Genomic DNA, 14680 nt, shown 5'->3' with positions numbered 1-14680 from the left:
ACAAATGGTACTAAAGCAGTGGACATCCATCCGAATAAAAAGAAAAAAAGGAATCTAGACACAGACCACAGACCTTACACCTTGGTAAGACACTGTTAAGATTTCCTTTGTTGTTGTTGTTTTGTTTTAATTTATTCATTTGTTAAATTTTATGTTGTGTTATTTTAATTCCAGTGTAGTTAACATACATGTTGTATGAGTTTCAGCTATACAATATAGTGATGCAGCACTTCTATACAACATCCAGTACTCATCACAAGTGCTTATCACTTTATCACCTATTTCACTCACCCCTGACCCACTTCCCCTCTGGTACCATCAGTTTGTTCTCTATATTTAAGAGTCTGTTTCTTAGTTTCTCTTCCTCTCTCTTTCTCTCTCTTTTTCCTTTATTTGTTTTGTTTCTTAAATTTCACATGAGTGAAATCATATGGTACTTGTCTTTCTCTCTAACATTCGTGTAGCATTATACTCTCTAGCTCCATCCATGTCAATGCAAATGGCAAGATTTCATCCTTTTTATGGCTAAGTAATATTCCATTGTGCACACAGACACACACACACACATATGTGTGTGTATATATATATACACACACACACACACGTGCGCATGCACATATATATACCACATCTTCTTATAAAACTATTAAAATACAGTATTAAGAAAATGAAAATACCATCCACAAACTGGGAGAAAATATTTGCAAAAAACTTATCTGTGGGGTGCCTTGGTGGCTCAGTTGGTTAACCGTCCAACTTCAGTTTAGGTCATGACCTCACAGTTCGTGAGTTTGAACCCCACATTGGGCTCTGCCATGACAGCATGGAGTCTGCTTCAGATTCTCTGTCTCCCTCTATCTCTGCCCTTCCCCTACTCTCTCTCTCTCTCTCTCAAAATAAATAAATAAATATTTTAAAAAGGACATATCTGTAAAGGAGTATTAAATATATATACACAGAGAACTCTTAAGACTCAACAATAAGAAAACAAGCAACCCAATTAAAAAAATGGGTCAAAGATGCTAACAGACACCTCACCAAAGAATATATACAGATGGCATAATATGTGTATGAAAAGATGCTCTACATCATATGTCATCAGGAAAATGCATTTTAAAATAACAATGAGATGCTACTGCACACGTATTAGAATGTCCAGAATCGAGAACACTAACGTGAAATGCTGGCAAACATGTAGGGCAATAAGAACTCTCTTTCATTGTTGGTTTGAATGCAATATGGTACAGCCACTTTGGACAGCAGTTTGGGTGGTTTCTTACAAAACTAAACATTCTCTTGCCATACTATTCAGAAAATACACTCCTTGGTATTTATCAAATGAGTAGAAAATTTATGTCCACATAATATCCACATGGGTGTTTTTAGCAGCTTTATTCATAATTTTGGAAGGAAACAAGATGTCCTTCAGTAGGTGAATATATAAACTGAAATGGCTACATACTCTATGATTCTTACTATATGATAATCTAGAAAAGGAATAACTATGAAGATAGCAAAGAGATCAGTGGTTGGAGGGAGAGAAGGATGAATAAACAAAGTACAAAGGATTTTTAGGGCAGTGAATCTACTCTGTAAAAGTCTATAATGGTAGTGACATGTCATTATAAATTTGTCCAAACCCATATAATGTGTAATACCATGAATGAACCTCAGTGTAAACCATGGACTCTGAGTAATAATGATTTGTCAATGAAGTTAATCGGTTGTAACAAATTTACTACTCTGGTGGGGTATATATATGTGGGATCAGAGGTATATAGGAAATCTCTGTACCTTCTGCTCAGCTTTGCTATGAAACTTAAACTGCTCTAAAAAATAAAGCGTCATCTGTAAGGTGTAAAGAAGATTAGTAGTAAAGGGTATGTTTAAAAGTTAGAGATTATTTACAAAAGTGGAAAGCTATGTGAAACAAACTAAAACTACTTTCAATTACTACCTAGGAATTCAACTTTAAGAAAAATTTGTTAAAGTTCTAAAATAAACAGTTGTAATATGGTAAAATAACTATTAGCTTGGAGTCATAAGAACTAAATATAAATCCTAGCTCTGAAATTTAACTTGTGAGCTATCTTCAGGTATTATTTACTTTGACAAACATAAGCATCTTTTTTTTAACAGATAAATATAATAATGAATTTCTCTGTACATTGTAGTTCGGCTAGTTAAGTAGAATTATATTTCAAAATTACTCAACATAGTTAAACTAAATGTTGAGGCTCCTGGGTGGCTCAGTTGGTTGAGTGTCTGACTTCAGCTCTGGTGACGATCTTGTGTTTGTGAATTTGAGCCCCACATCAGGCTACCTGCTGTCAGCCTGTCAGCACAGAGCCTGCTTCACATCCTCTGTCCCTCCCCGCCTCTCTCTCTACCCCTCCCCTGCTTGCGTTCTCTCTCTCTCAAAAAATAAATAAAACATTTTTTTAAAAAACCCTGAATGTTAAGTGGATATTAATCTACAGATAATTTGGTAAGCAAATTGAAGGTTTTTAATGAGCAGAATCTCCAATAAACTCATGGGTAACATGTTTTTATATCTTACCTATTTGGCTTAAAGTTCTTTGAATTTAAAAACAATAGATATTTATTGCCATAAAATCCTAGCTTGGAGCCTGAAATAAAGTAGAAAACAAACATATTTGTTGAATGTTGAGTAATAATAAGAAAGTTTATGACGAATGGATAAAGAAATTGTGGTTTATATACACAATGGAATACTACGTGGCAATGAGAAAGAATGAAATATGGCCTTTTGTAGCAATGTGGATAGAAGTGGAGAGTGTTATACTAAGTGAAATAAGTCATACAGAGAAAGACAGATACTGTATGTTTTCACTCTTATGTGGATCCTGAGAAACTTAACAGAAGTCCATGGGGGAGGGGAAGAAAAAAAAAGAGGTTAGAGAGGGAGAAAGCCAAAGCATAAGCAACTCTTAAAAACTGAGGACAAACTGAGTGTTGATGGGGGGTGGGAGGGAAGGGAGGGTGGGTGATGGGTATTGAGGAGGGCACCTTTTGGGATGAGCACTGGGTGTTGTATGGAAACCAATTTGACAATAAATTTCATATTAAAAAAAAGAAAGTTTATACAGCTTTCCTTTATATTTATAAGTTCTTTCACATGTTATTCAACTTTTAATTATAAAAGTGTTATAAACTTCTAACATTTTCTATCATTGAATAAATATATAATGGTCAAGAATATTCAATAGAATTGCCTCTAGTTTCTTCAATGATTCACATAACTCATGCTTTTAGCATTAGTGACAGTGTTTAGGCAATAACATGTGAGGTAATACAACTTGCATGATGAGAACTCGTTATATATAATAAAATGATTATATAGGTATAATACAACTTTAGAATGATTCAAAAGTTAAGATATTCAAAATATCAAAAATTTGGTGCTTCAATAATTTTTATGCAATTTACCTAACTCATGAGAGTTTAGACTTAGACTTTTTATTGGTATTGTAGCTTTAATGCACTATTTACAATTTGAGATTCTCCAACCTACAGTGATCAACATATTTGTTAATAACTTAATTATTTCTTGTTTGTTTTGGTAAGTTTATTGCATAAAGGAAATCCTACAATCTGCTCTCAAATAGATGACAATTATCATAAAGTTAAGAAATTACTGTAACAAGGATGTACAATTAATCAGTTGTGTTTCATAACACCGTGTGCATGCCCCAATGCATTGCTTTCAGCAATACAACAGCTGTACTTTTATGCATTTTTTATGTCTCCAAGTAATTCTTTCATGATGAATTATGGCATATTCAGCCAGAATTAATAATGCACCAAAAGCATGTGTGAAAAATTAGTAAAATCTTCACTGAAGAGTTAAATTTGATTTGAGATTTTAAATTTCAAAAAAATTAAACAGAAAGTATAATTACTTTTCAGCTGATCAGAAACTACCTTATAAATATCCTCAATAAAGTACTTAATGAGAAATAAATATTCACATAAGAAACAGGAGTTGCCCAGTTGTGTTCACAAACAAGAATGACCATCTTTAAAAGAATTACCCAGTGAATATTGTTAAATTTGTAATGTTAACTTTGAGAGACCCTCATGTCATATATGTTCTGTGATTTATGTGCAGGCTCTTCAATCCTTGTCACCAATGGATAATGTCCAATAATTTTACTTTTCTTACTTTCACCTAAGTGAATCCTACAAGAAGAACCTTGAGATAAGTAATTTAAATTGTGGTATGAATTAAGTGAACTCTATTCTATTCCATTAGCAAGTATTTATTAGAAGTCTGAGTCCACTCAGGAGAGAGAATCCACACAGTAATTTGAACAAGTTCAATGTGAAGAAATATTGGCTATAAGGAGAAATTGGAGTAATGTGGCATAAGCTTGTAAAAAGTAAATAAGTTTTAAAGAATATTGGGGGGGTGTCTGGCTGGCTCAGTCAGTGAAGTATGTGATTCTTGCTCTTGGGGTTGTGGGTTTGAGTCCCACATTGGGTGTAGAGCTTACTTAAAAGATAACTCTTAAAAAAAAAGAATAAAGGTACAGGAGATATAAAGAACAACCACTCTCTCTGTGGTTGAGATACAACGCTCAAGAGAAAGGCTCCTACAGGGCTAAGATACAGCCCATATGGGAGGATACAGCCATGGCCAACTGGGTGGCAGAGAAGTCAATTTGGTGTAACACAGACAAAATTTGCTGGGAATCTACCTTCTAGCACTTGCTGGATATTCATTCACTAAGGTACTAAAGAAAGGTCTTCACTGGGAGGTATCTCCTTGGAGACACTCTGCTTAAAACCACTCAAAGAGGGTGTATTGTGGAAGCTTCTGGCCAGTGAATACTGCTGTTTTTTTTGTGTGTACTGCAGGAGTCAGGAACTGAGAAGCCATGAGTACTGCAGGAGCCAGGTGTGGGTTCAGCTTTCAGCTTTGTCCAGCAAAGCCGAGGACAGCAGAAAGGATTACTCAAGACTCTGCAAGTCAAGAGAGGTGAGAGGGAGGCTAAGGGAAGACTCCCTAAACTGCTCTCAGCCTCCCGTATTTATGAAGCATACATTTAGGGAAACATTGTGCAATATGTCAGTGAGCCACATGCCAGTAAGAATGTATGCATGGCATGCAGAAAAACAAGTTAAGGCATTCCCAACACTAAAAAAGAGCAGATGTAGAAAGCAGGGTGGAAAACAAGATAAGATATTCCATAGATAACATGGTCTAAGGAATTCATGAGCATCAGCAAGACCCAACCTATAGATATACTTTAACTAGATAAGTGAAGCATGGCCCACTTTTTTCAGCAAGGCCAGAAAGCAGTGTTCTGCTTTGCAATATGTTCCCTAAAATCTCCTAACATAGGACATAGCCATCTGATTTCCCATAGCCAAGTGCTGTACAAGGTTTATTCCATGGAGGAGCCCACTAGGAGGGTTCATGGGAATCGGAAGCAAAACCCTTATCTCCTGCAATGTTTCTCCAGTACTCTCTATTGATAGAGCTGATCATCATGCCAGCTGGTAAAACAAAATTATTTAAAGGGCACAGATCCATTTTTACAAAGCAAGCAAGCTTTTGAATTTGGAGGTAAGAGTCAATAAATCGGTAACTGGCAGAATGACATAAATGCATAAAAGGGCAATTATCTATGATCCCAAGACAGTTATGCATGAAAATGTGACATTCATCACATTTGGTGATAAGCACTACCAGAAAACTAGCTACAAGTAGGTCAGAGAAGGTAATATGGGAAGAGAGAAATGGTTTGTGGAAGATACATGACATAAATAGCAGTTAGATGTATAATAAAAAGAGCATGATCAATAAACTATAGAGGAAATAGATTTTACTTAATAGACAATTGGTACAATAAAAGTTTTTAAGTAAAATCTAAGGAGTTTAAAATGTTTTCTAGAAATAAGTAATGAGCAAGACAGATAAAGCAATGTACTTGGACCTTATCTTTTACCATGAAATAGGTTTATTTCTATCAAAATAAAATTATGCACACAAAAGCCAAGGGAAGGAGAGAGTAAATATGTAAACTAGTGTTGGGAAATATGTTGATCCTCGAAATCAGCCTGTAACCTAGTAGCCCTTACTTTGCCCTATTACTTGAGAGCAGAATCAGCCATAGTTATACAATACACAGGAATGATCATTGTAAGAGAGGTCACATGGTACTATACAAAAGAAGAAAATTATCCTTGACCACTCTGTAACCTTATGCATATTTTTAAATATATGCTCATTACTCAATTCCAAAAATTTTGGATATTCAATATTCTCTATTAGCTTTAAGTTAATCATGATGACATTTTAAACTCAATACAGTGCACAGTAGATTGAATATAGAGTCAAAAGATATGAATTCAGGTTTAGACTGTGCTATTATTCACGTAATGTTAGGTAATAAAAGTGACCTTTAAAATGGAAATGTTAAAGTAGCACATGACTGCCATAGAGATAAAAATTAAACAATGTAGGTGAAACATTTTTAGTAATTGGAAAGCATTGTATGAATACAAGGCATTTATTCTAATTTAACTGTGTTGCAGGATGCTAGTATTCTAAATAACAAAGACATCTCTTAAAGATTCAATGTTTAAAATTTATCCAAGATATCTTTTATTAAGGATATCTTCTTCATGGATATCCAGGAAGTAGTCTGTTTTCCTCCTCTGACCTGAGCAAAGAACGTAGTGTCACAATTGAGGTTGTTAATAGATATTTCACAATATCATGCATGTTCCATATCTGATCTCATAATTACTCTAATTTTTATGTTTTTTAAATAAATACGCTTCAAAATATTTTTGACACTATTAAGTGACATCTGCATCCACTTTTCCTTTTTTATAGGTCTACTCATTCAAGTAACATTACAAATTTATTCTTAACTTTTTAAAATTTATAGTTCTTAACCTCCTGACACATTTTACATTTTAAACCATGTGAATTTACTATCTGTCTTAAGATACTTATTTTGGGGGCATCTGGATGGCTCAGTCAGTTATGCATCTGACTCATGATTTCAGCTCAGGTCATAATCTCATTGTTAACAAGTTTGAGCCCCACCGTAAACAGCGTGCTGACAGTGCAGAACCTGCTTGGGGCTCTCTCTCTCTCCCTCTCTCTCTGCCTCTCCCCCACTGGCGCTTAATGTTTCTTGCTCTCTCTCTCTCAACATAAATAAACTTTAAAACGTAAAATAAAATATTTGGTTTTAGTTTAAGTTTAAATAGGTTTAAAACTTCCCTGCTGATAAACTTAGAAAATAAATAAAAGCTTTCACATAAGTATTATTTTTGTAGAAAACTGTTTTACATGGGTCACATATTTCAAGTAATAGATGCTAAAGAATGTAATTTCTATTTTCATTAATTAAAGAAATATATATTCAGCACTCAATTTGCATTTGCTCAAAGAACCCAACAAACATCATTGTTTTGGAGCATGCCATATCAAAGCGAAATGAGCCTCATCATGTAGCCCCAAAATGGCATTTTATCCCAGGAGTTGACGAGAGATTTTGCCAGGATAAGAATAACAAAACAAGACTTGGTACTTGAACTTTATCCACTTTCATATAGTGTATCTTTTTGCATAATAAAGAAATACAAAAACTGAAGCAGTGTGAGGGCCATGAGCAAAATGCAAACCAGTGGATAAAATGCAAAAGCAGAAACTTCTCTATATTTATTCCGAGTGAGCAAGTCATGCCACCATATATCTGATTTTAGTTGAAGTAAGCATAAGTGTAGCAGGATGGAGAATGATCCTGAAATAGAATGACCTAGTTAAATATTATGAAAAAGTTAGAGGTACCATAATATAACTGAGGGAAGATAAAATGAAAATATCAGTGTTTGATGCCATTGAAAAGATATTTCACTTGATCACATCAAGATGGTCATTAGCTTAATAATAAACTTAGATCACTGAAACTATTGAACTATTAAATAGATTTAGAAATTTTAAAAGCTATTGATTTATTCAGGTGATGTGTATCTTTTCCTCATTAAACACCATTATGATTTTACCTGCACAGCAAAACATGAACCTTTTTGCTAATTACAAAAGCTTCATGTGTCACAAAAGATTATGCTTTCATTTTTCAGAAGTCTTTAGTTATATATATATTAAGAACATTTTTCTTAAATTGATTGTCGAATATTCCACTCCACCAACTCTTTAAAACCAGATTAAAAACTAGCTTCAGAGAATTTCATTTTTCTGGTTATAGTGGGATAGCTTATATCAGAAAAAAAAAAAAAACTCTCAGAAAGAATAAATATAAAGATGAAAACTACTGTTTTAAGATATTGGAAATCAACTCAGACCGTTGGGTTCAAAATTCCCAAGAGAAAAGACAGCAAAAGGACTCCAACGTTCATCTGTCACTTTTCTTGAGGCGTTTGCAAACTTATCTGCAGCATGGGCCATAGGCCAAGTGAAAATGTAGCCTCAGAGCATTGTCAAGTAGCACACAACTGTGGAGACAAAAATTAGAATTCAGCACTACCACAATAGCTTGGAACTAAAACACGAAACTTCAGAGCAAAGGCAGCAGTAGAGAGGTGAGCCTGAGATTATGTGACTAGGCTGGTATAGTACTTCTTAGCTCCTAATCTGAAGAGTGTGAGAAGCTGAACAGGCAAGCTGAAAGTAAGAGCTAAGAGGCTAAACAGACAACAGAGCAGCCTTATATAGCCAAAGGAAAAAAAAAATGCTGTTCAAATCCTGACCAGGAGGAAAAGACCAGGAAAGTACTTTAGGTTTTCAGTTGAATTTATGCAGGGTCACTCCAAGATAGAGCTGAACAAAGTGTTAATGGAATTAAAGATAAGTCAATAGAGAATACAGACTGATAATGAAATGAACATGAATAACCATATAGAAAATAATGTAAAATATGTATGGAACAAAATGAAGAATCATAGTCATGGAATTGAAGTCCTACCAGGAGAAGAGATAAAAGGATGCAGTGAGTTTTGTTTGAAGAGATACTGTAAATTTTCTAAACTTGACAGACAAGAAGACAAAGCTATAGAGACAGGGAGGATAAATATGAAAGAATAAAACTTCAACTATAGCAAAATCACTAAAATTCAGTCAGCAATAGAAAAATGTTAGAAGCAATCAGAGAATAGGGCATTATCTTCAAATAAGCAGCAATAATAATGGCACCTAGTTCTGAAGCAGAAATGATGAAAACCAGAGGACAGCGTATGACATATTTAAAATTCTTTAAAAGAAATAAATGTTAAGCTATGATTTGATATCCACCTAAAATATATTTCAAACTTAAAGTGAATTATACTTAAGATCCCCCATCTCCCTAAAAAGAAATTTATAGGTAGTAAACTTGTACTAATAGAAATACTGAAGGATTAGGGCACCTGGGTGGCTCAGTTGGTTAAGAGTCTGACTTTTGATTTTGGCTCAAGTCATGATCTCATGGTTCATGAGATTGAGCCCCATGTCTGTTTCTGCACTGACACAGCATGGAGTCTGCTTGGGATTCTCTGTCTCCTTCTCTCTCTCTGTGCACCCCCCCCCACTCTTTCTGTATCTCAAAATAAATAAACATTAAAATTAAAAAAAAAGAAATACTGAAGGAAGTTCTCGAGACAGGAAAAAAAAAGTATCTCAGTTGGATTTATAGCGATGAAGGAATGAATAAACAACACTGGAAAGAATAAAAATGTGGTAAATTCAAATAAAATAAAAATGTAAAATAATAAGAAGAACGACTTGTTAAAAATGAAAATACCTGACAAAGGACACAGAAAATGTGGGAGGGGATAACTATATTAAATATTTTAATGTAAATTACACACACACAAACACAAAAGAATAAATAAAAATAATGTTGAGATGAATCAATAACACTTTTTCCAATAAAATTACTACACTTTTCTCCAACATTTAGTCTTCATTCAAAAGAAATTTTTGGGGTGTGTTTCATGTGATTGTAGGCCTTGAATATACATAGAAGACTATGACACATCCCTTCCCCAAGTGCATTAAATCCACTTTAATAGCACGTGTCTATTTTAAGATTCAGCATTGATTTAATTCATATTAGGAACAGAGAAAACATAACTGGTATATATATATACCATATATATATATTTTTTTTTTATCTAAATGAAAGCAGCATATATTCAATCATGCATTATACTACTTTTGGATACTACTATATCCAGATCAAAATTCAAATCTAAGATTTTTGCACATTTATAATCTATTTTTTCCATTTCTTCAGTTATTGGTGGGAATTTATGGCATCATTGTTATATTATTTTACTTCTTTTAAATGCTTGGGATTGATAATATCATATGTGACTTTTTTATTGCATTTTCTGTTTGGCTAAAATTGTAGTGTTCACATATGTATAGGAGCTAAATAGGGAATCTCAGAAGTATTTTACTGTATTTTACATTAGTGCTTGAAGGATGTCCCTTATTGATTCATGAATGGTGATATCTAACTCTTCTAACTCTGGAAATTGTATGATTTCTTTAAAGAGATGTGTAATTTTATTTGCACCAATTGCATTTCCAACAACTGGATAATGTTCTAGGCATACAGTACCAATTAATGTTTCAGTAATAATCTCTTAAAAAACATTTTAACATACAAATAGGAATTCAAATTTAAGTGATGTGATGTGACAATTTTTACCAAGTTAAAACAGGTGACGTCAATGACAACACCATCAATGTACTAAAGAGTACCCCTCGCCTGGTATGATGAAGCTATTTTTTTCTAATTATTATTATAGGACATAGTTCAGTAATTCAATTAGAGATAGGTTAAAATGTGAATAAAAGCATAACTGATGAACTATGATCCTTATAAAGCAATGGACAACACAAAAGCAATTGTAAACACAAAGTATTATCAAGCACAGAGGAAGGGTACCAATGCTTTTGATGAAAATTGCTTCCGCAATTTCTGAAAACATTTTTCTCAATATTATTTTCTTCATGTTTTGAAGATAAATAAACAAAAAGCAGTCAGTCCCATGTGACTGGGGATGGAAAGAGGGTGGTTAGAGAAAGTCTTTCTTTTGCCCTTAACAGCAGCACTCCGGTTAGAGTTGAATCCTTCCATTACTATGCTATTGCTACATTCATCATCTATGGTCACCATTTATTTAAACAGAAAACAGAAAAACAGTTTATATCTGGCAGAGTCCATCTAATTCTTTCATCGACTTAGAGCTATAAAAAGTTACCTAACACCCAAATATTCTTTAGTATCTGATAAGCACCTTTTGTTGTTGATGTCAATACATCTTGTATAAAATGTTAAGAAGTTTAGACAATATTTGTTTAAGATAGTTATTGAGATTTCTGAAGCTTCTTGTAAAATACTAAATACACTATGGGTTTCCGACTGCTCCTTAAACAGGTTGCAAAATGCTACTTTTATAAATGAATAAAATGAACAGACAAAATAAACTATAATAATAGAGTGTGAAAAGCTAATAAAATTTATTGATGGAATGTATAATTCATCATCAGAATATAAAAATTGAGATGATTTATGAGGGAGATATCATTTGTGTTCCATCTTTGATATATATGGGCAATTTGAACATATGCAAATGAAGGAAAGCGCCTCTCAGGCAGAGGAATTGAATAAGCCTAGAAAAAGAGGTAAAAACTCCAAAAATATACTCAGATTGAAGAGGAGTCTACTTTGGTTGGATTATAGAGTGGATTAAGTGGAATAATGGTAGATAAATCAGTGATAGTAAGTGGAAAAATTTGTAACTATCTCTAAAGTGGGCAAAGTGTATGTTCCATGACATTAGAAGATTAGATTTTAATTTTAAATTAATTGTGTTTATTTGAGTGTGTTTGAGTGTGGGGTGCAGTCAGTGCACATACTGACATAATAAAAGCCTTTAGAAGAGATTTTAGTTGCCAGCATTGTGCAGAATTGATTAGATCAGGAAAATATGGAATGCAGGGAGCTCAGAAGCAAGACAATGATCTAGTTTAATAATGAAGACCTGACTGAACATGATAAAGGGGGATAGCACCTATTTAAAAAAAACACTGAGAGTGGTGCCTGGGTGGCGAGTCAGAATTTGGCTCAGGTCATGATCTTGTGGTCCATGGGTTTAAGCCTAGTGTAAGGCTCTGCACAGATAGCTCAGAGCCTGGAGCCTGCTTCAGATTCTGTGTCCCCTTCTCTCTTTGCACCCTGCTTTCTCTCTCTCTCTCTCTCTCTCTCTCTCTCTCTCTCTGTCTCTCTCAAATAAAAATAAACATTAATTTTTTTAAAAAATACTGAGAAATAAATAAAAGGATTGGAATGTAACTAAATCATTGCATAAGTTAAGAAAGCTAAAAGTCGGGGCACCTGGGTGGCTCAGTTGGTTAAGTGTCCAACTCTTGATTTTTTCTCAGGTCATGATCTCACAGGTCAAGCCCCACATCAGGCTCTCTACTAACAAAACAAAACCTGCTTGGGATTCTCTCTACCCCTCCCCCACTGGTTTTCTCTCTCTCTCTCTCTGTCTCTCTCTGTCTCTCTCTGTCTCTCTCTCTCAAAAATAAGTAAATAAACTTAAAAAGAATAGTTAGAAGTCAGGGAGGGGTCTGTTTTTATCAATCTAGGGGAAAGAAAAACTGAAAATAAGGAAGAAAACACTAGAAAATAATGATTACATATTCACTCAGAGTAATTAGATCTTTCACATGAGAGCTTTTAAAAAATTATCTTTCTATTCTATTGTCTTCTTCAAAAAGTATATAGAAGCCGTGGTTTCATTATTATAATTTAATTTTGCTTTATAAAGACTTTTGCTTTGACTTTTAGTTTTTACCATCAATGTTACGTAAAAGTGTGACCACTGAAAGGAATGCTTATACATAGTACAGTTTAGTGAAAACTATTCTATTAAGACTTATGAACACTGAGTTCAAGTTCTGCCAATTATGCTCTACTTGTTATGACTACGTTAAAAATAAATTTGATCACATTAAAGAGAAAGCGGACTACAATGGTTTTCCACATAGGGATGGAGATATATATATATATATATATGTATATATATGTATATATATGTATGTATATATATATATGTATATATTTTTTTAAGTTCAGAGATGAGCAGTCCAAGCTGCAATTAACTACTCAAAACACTACTGCATATCTTCATAATCCAGCTTCCTTTGAGTGTCTGTTTTATCATCCCAGTTGCAAGACAGCAGCTACAACTCCTGATATCCTATATGTCCTTTAGTTATGAAGAAGGCAAGGGCACAAGGTTAGTTAGTTGAGTCTATGCTCTTTACTAGGAAAATAATACAGGAAGCTATATCTAGTAGATATCTGTTATGTATCATTAGCAATAATTGAGATACTCCATCAATAAGGTTATGTGTGTACATGAACATTTTTAATGAGGCATATGGCATCCAAATAGAATCGGTGTTATATTAATAAAGAAACAGTGGATATTGAATAGGGATCTAAGAATGTTTGTCCCTGTAATCTTATTTTTCTCATTAGAAAGGCCTAGGTCAACTCTGAGAATCTAATATTATACATCAACTGAATATAGTTTGATCAACAAATTCAGATATCAGTGGTATATCATATCATAATCATAAAACAGAAATCAATTGCCTTGGCTGTAAATGGCACAACTCTGGGAATTGCATTTGTATTATGGTGGTAAAATGTTTCATTATAAGTCAAAAGTTCTCTTTTCATCAGAATAAGCAGTATCTCTGAATACTGAGTAAGCTAATGTCAGAATGAGTTAATTAGACTTTTTACTTTTTATATTGTTTACATCAAATCTAAAGGACTCTCGCATTTCAGAGTAGCAGAAATGCAATTTCATGGTATTCTGCTTAACTGACTTAGAGATATATACTAACTGCCTAAAGTTTGATTATTTTAATGATTTTAAGTCTACCGAAACTCAAGTACAGATTTGTGATTTTCTAACCAATATACTTGTTCCAGAACGAAGACTCTAATCTGAATGTTAAATTATAAATTTGCTCATCAACTCATCAAAACTAATGTGCAGACCACAGAGAAGACAATCTTAGTAAAAGGAACTAAAAGTCTACAGAAGTTGTATACATAATGTATGACTAGTAAATCAGGCATAGAATAAACTATCGTAGAACTTTAACGTAATTACCCAATAACCTGAGGTTATTGGTAAAGCTAATCTAGCTTTTTAATCAAATATTCACTAAAATAGATTTAGATCATTGACAGAATAATTAGTTGATTGAAATTTCTATTTTGTCAAATGGCTTTTTGTTGTTATATAAACAGTATTTTGAGATTTTGATAGATGTTGGATTTAGGTAAAATATTTAAAGCTATGTACTATTTGTAATGCATTAATAAATGATGCATCATCTTTGAGTAATTCAAATAGTTATATTTAAAAACATTTTCTGCTTTAAATTCACTTATTAATTTATTCATCAGGCATGATGAGGATTTTTCTACATTATGACTAATGAGCAATATGAACACTTGTTTTGCAAAAGCAAATTCAATGCCACCTATTTCATAAATAACTTTCAGAACCTTATTATTCTTATTTAAGTAGTTAATGTGCATATTTTATACCTTAGAGTTACAAATTAGCTTAGACATGATAATAATGATGTTGCATT

The 14680-nt window shown here is 33.3% G+C and overlaps 1 long non-coding RNA gene across 1 annotated transcript in view; it reads left to right on the top strand.

The window, feature by feature from the left end:
* The window catches only part of LOC122240117, an 80445-nt gene that overhangs the window by 41293 nt on the left and 24472 nt on the right, over window positions 1-14680 (top strand). Inside the window, exon 3 of the long non-coding RNA XR_006219456.1 lies at window positions 4882-5002. This is a non-coding gene — a long non-coding RNA (uncharacterized LOC122240117). The remainder of the gene's footprint in view (window positions 1-4881; window positions 5003-14680) is intronic.

Source organism: Panthera tigris, chromosome B4 (assembly GCF_018350195.1).
Source record: "Panthera tigris isolate Pti1 chromosome B4, P.tigris_Pti1_mat1.1, whole genome shotgun sequence".
Lineage (NCBI taxonomy): Eukaryota > Metazoa > Chordata > Mammalia > Carnivora > Felidae > Panthera > Panthera tigris.
The sequence above is the reverse complement of the archived record's forward strand: the minus strand, read 5'-3'. Positions and strand labels throughout refer to the sequence as shown.